We start from the raw sequence: 5,000 nt of genomic DNA on the forward strand, positions 1-5,000 counted from the left end.
AATCCACAAGAAAAACAAGTGGGAAGAGGATAAACGAAAACTGATGGGTTCGGTGGAGAGTTCGACAATGATAAAGAAGGAAACAGAGGAAGAGAGAAAAGCCTCTAAAGAATAAGTAGCGGAAGAAATGAGAAGAAAAAAGGGTTTCGAAAAAGAGCTCAGTAGTGACGATGGTGTTGGCGTGGGTGAGAGAGAAAGAGGAGAAAGAGAGGAAGTTGAGGCTTTGGGGGAGCTTAGGATGAAAAATAGGAAAACTGTGATGATGGTGACGGACGGCGACAAGGACGGCGTGGAGGAGGAAGAGGAGGAGGAGGAGGAGGAGGAGGAAGTAGAAAAGGTGAAGAAGAACTCGAGGATCAAGTGGAGGCAGAGCAGGCAGAGGAGTAGGGTAATCAGAAAAGGAGAGGAGGAGGAGGAGGAGGAAGTAGAGGAAGTAGAGGAAGAGGAGGAAGAGAAGGAGGAGGAAGTGGAGGAGGAGGTGAAGGAGGTGAAGTAGGAAGGGAAGAAAACTGGAGAAAACGAAAAAAAAAAACTCCTTTCCGCTGCAAAGACGTACATTTTCTGTCTGACACCTGACGAATTTATTCAGCAGATGCTCCTTCAACTTCCTCCCCTCCTCCTCCTCCTCCCTTCCTGCCTTCCGGAGGGGACTTCATCCATCCCAACCCCTTAACGCTAAACAATTTATTTAGCTGTGGGTCGTGGGCCCTCAGCTGCAGAGGTCAAGGACGAGGAGGAGGAGGGGGGGGGACGAAGAAGAGGACAGGAGAGCTTGGAGAGGATGCAGCAGGAGGAGGAGGAGGAGTCTGAGTGGTGGGAGTGTCAGTGGAGGACGAGATGAAAGAGATGAAGAAGGTAAATTAGGAGTAGGAAAAGGAATAAGAGATGATGGAGGACAAGATGAAGAAGGAAGTAACACATGCGTGTGGGTGAAAGAAAGAAATGAATGAAAAAAGGTGTGAGAGAGAGAGAGAGAGAGAGAGAGAGAGAGAGAGAGAGAGAGAGAGAGAGAGAGAGAGAGAGAGAGAGAGGAGAAAGAGAGATAGATAGATAGATAGATAGATAGATAGATAGAGAGAGAGAGAGAGAGAGAGAGATTTTGTAAACAAATAAATAGTATCATGAAAGAGACCTTATATATGATGGGAGTGAGATAGATATATATATATATAGACAGATTAATAGAGAGAGAGAGAGAGAGAGAGAGACAGAGAGAGAGAGATTGAGAATGATGGGATGGGGGGGACGAAAATCAAGAAAACAATAAAAATGTTGAGAAGTGAACGTGGACTCGTAGAGGGAAGTGGACTTGTCACGGAGGGAAGGTAAGAGGGTTTGCACAGAAGTGTTTGGAAGAGTCAGATAAAGACGTAGATGGAAAATACAAAGAAATGGAAACGGATGAGAAATGGAAAGGACATGTGAGTGGCAAGTGACGTATGGAGAGAAACCAGAAGAGAAGAAGAGAAAACAAAAAGAGAGAAAACAGAAGAGAAGAAGAGAAAACAAAAAGACAAGAAGTATGAGAGAGTGTATGTAGGAGGAGAAATCACAGGAGGAGGAAGTGAGAGGGAGGAGAGGTACCGGGGGAGGGGGGTGGGGATGGGTGTTCAGAGGGAGAGCGGCGGAAAAGGAAAAGCAATTAGGGAGGGAGGGGCACGTGAGTAGGGTGAAAAGGGGGAGGCCTAACGATGTATGACAATTAGGGGGAAAACGTGTAGGAGGAAGAGAAGTAGGAAGGGGAGGAGGGTTAAGGAGAAGGAGGAGGAAGAAGAGCGGTAGAGGGATGAGGAGAAGGAGAGGGAGGAGAGGGAGGAGGAGGAGGAGGAGGAGGGTTAAGGAGGAGGAGAAGGAGGAGGTGGAGGAGGAGGAGGAGGAGGAGGAGAAGGAGGAGGAGAAGGAGGAGGAGGAAGAGGAGTCGGAAGAGGTGGAGGAGGAGGAGAGGGAGTAGGAGGAGGAAGAGGAGAAGGAGGAGGAAGAGAAGTAGGAGGGGGAGGAGGGTTAAGAAGGAGGAGGAGAAGGAGGAGGAGAGGGAGTAGGAGGAGGAGGAGGTGGAGGGGGACGAGGAGGAGGAGGAGGAGGAGGAGGAGGAGGACGAGGAGGAGGAGGAGGAGGAGGAGGAGGAGGAGGAAGGAGGAGGAGTAGGAGGAGGAGGAGGAGGAGGAGGAGGAGGAGGAAGAGGAGGAGGAGGAGTATAGGGGAGTAAGAGAGTCGCAGGGGACCAAGTTAAGTGGTAAAGTTTTGAAAGGGAAGTCATGAGGTTGGGAGGGGCGAGAGGCAATGGTAAGTGTGAAGGGGGAAGTGAGGAGACGCGAAAGGAAGGGGGAAGGGCGACCCAGAGTTCAGGGGTGTGTGGGGGGGGAGGAGGGTGGGGGGATGTGCGGCGGGATATGGGGGAGGGGAAGTTTGAAGAGAGGTTCTTGGGTAGAGATGCAGAAGTTTTCTTTAGCGAGTTCTTTTCTTTTAACCCTTCGCGGTCGCTACTCTTTTTTTTTTGTTTTGTTTTACCTCACTACTTTTTTTTTTCTTCTATTTAGGCTGCCGTCAGGCTTTCTTATACATTGCGGTCGCATTTTACCTTTCATTCTGACTCCCACTACGCTGTTTTGTTCATCTCCATAGCACACCCTCGATGGTAAATTACTAAAAGGGTCATTTACTAAATAATAATGTTCAGTCTGCTAATATTGTTTTCCTCACTTGCTCTTTCACCCCCGCATGAAAATATTATCCCTATCCCGTTACTGTATGAGGAATAGAAACAGGGTCGCACTTGATATGCGGCTGGCGTTTTTACTTCTCTGCAGGTCCCCTCTCCAGGCTCCTTGCCCACAGTCACAAGAATCGTCTCGACCCAAGCTGACCTTACCCAAGGTCACCGCAGCAAAGGACTCTGGAGCAGTTGTAAGGACTAATCAATTCTCTGCAGAGGCGGAAATCCGCTGGCCAGGGAACTCCAACCCACAAACCCCAGGAAACGAGCCGGTCAGCATCTCCGTCCCACCACGGTTTCCCAAAGGGGTGGGTAATAGAGCGATTGCGAAGGGGGAGGAAAGGGCGCGAAGGAACTCGCAGCACGAGAGGGGAGGAAGTCCAGAGGCAGAAATACGAAGTAAAAGAGGACGCAAGGGAGACGTGAGAAGGGAGAGGTGGAGGCGAAAGTTAATTAGGGAAGTTTGAATGTGTGCGGGTGAATGAGAAAGGACGTGAGGTGGGACGGAGGAAGTGTAACGCGTTGGCACTGCTTTGGGGGCGGAAGAAACTGATTAGCGTCTTCGGCCCGACGAAACTCTAAAGATTTTGTTCCTGTCATCAGCGGACTAATTAATTTAGTCCTAAAGTCGGACTGATGTGCAAATGGTGTCTAGATCGATTGAGGCTCGGTTTTCGCCCAAATTGACTCCCTCAGCTACATAAAATCGTATAACCACTACAAACCCTGTAAAAAGAGGAACCAGGGTGAATGTATTAATGACTCAGAAGTGACCTGTTAAACAGTAGTAGCCTGGAGAGGAGGGGGGATTTGAGAGGATGGGAGGAAAGGGAAGATGAAGGGAAGATTTGTTGTCAAAGATAAGTGTAGGGGAACTATGGGAAATGGTTAGGAAGAAAGGGTGAGAGGAGGATTTGTTGGCGAAGAATAATGGAGGGGAAAGATGAGTGATATCCGGACAAAACATACCACCGGACAAAACACCCTCGGACAAAATATCCCACCGGACAAAACATCCCCGGACAAAACACCCCCGGACAAAACACCCCCGGACAAAGGAACCCCAGACGACCTTCCCCCTCCCCCTCGGACAAAACACGCCAGCAGAGTTTGGACCACAGGAACATGGAATAGAGTGTAGATGAACAGGAAAATAATTGAGTTATTGAAAGGTGACTGAAAGAGAGAGGAATGACTGGACAAAAGGAAACTTATTTTGGGGAAACTGATGTGAAAAAAGGACAGTTAAAATGGGAACTATTGGGAACAAAGAAAGAGGGATGTCGGTAAAAGATAGCCCAGGATAAGGGGATTTGCACTGACTGCTGAGGATTTTCCTACAGAATGAAATGACGTGGTGGTAGCCACAGTGAAATCGGGATGGTTTGATCAAAGGGGTTTAGTCGAGATAGATTTAAGATTTTGGCTGTGAGATTTCCGTCAGCTGAATAGAATATATACTGGTGGATGGCAAAATAAATTTGGTAAAATCAGAGTCGGAATCAGAGGGGGTTGGGAGGGAGAAGAGAGAGAAGTAGGAAACGCACAAAGTTAGGGGGGGGGAGCAGAGTAAGTAGTTTGAGAGATGCACATGATATGGTTTAACGTCACACACTCCCCCCTATCGGGAGGCTAGGACGGTGCCCCTCACAGAGGGCTTTGTAGCGTGGAATTTAATGAACCATGCCCTTGGTCCAACTTCGCCGGTGGCAGGATTCGAACCGCCCTCACCTCGATCTTCGCCGCAAGTAACGACGCCCTAACCCGCTCAGCCAGCAAGAGATACACACTACGAATAATGCAACTGAATAAGTGTAAGTGAATACAAATGGTGTCAGGCACAATAAACCTAGCAGAAATTATTCCAGTGCAGTAATGACCTTGTCCTCCAAAATATTTGGCCTACGATTCAAAATTTTTGTATTTTTCACTATTATGCCAGGGGGGTCGGAGAGGGGGGGTCGCCGATTTAATGAAGCGGCCTTGTTGTGGATGTGCTGTGTCTTGCGGCACTGCTTCTGACCCAGGGCAGTGGACAAGGTGCAGGGATGACCCGTCATCCAGGAGGTGCTAAGATGAGAGGGAGGGTGGAGGGGTGTGGAGTGTATTCAGGGATGGAATGGGTGGGAATGATTTTATGCCTTTTCCTTTTTGGCTACCTCCCTTGTAAGGGGGAAAAAGCCTTGGTATATGTATGCTGAATATGGTAATGGTAATTTTGTTTTTAGAGTAAAGTGAATAGGACATATTTGAGAACATTTCAGCTTTGAAACGATTTCCACATATT

This window comes from Oratosquilla oratoria, chromosome 3, assembly GCF_046742065.1.
Source record: "Oratosquilla oratoria isolate Oo_2021 chromosome 3, ASM4674206v1, whole genome shotgun sequence".
Lineage (NCBI taxonomy): Eukaryota > Metazoa > Arthropoda > Malacostraca > Stomatopoda > Squillidae > Oratosquilla > Oratosquilla oratoria.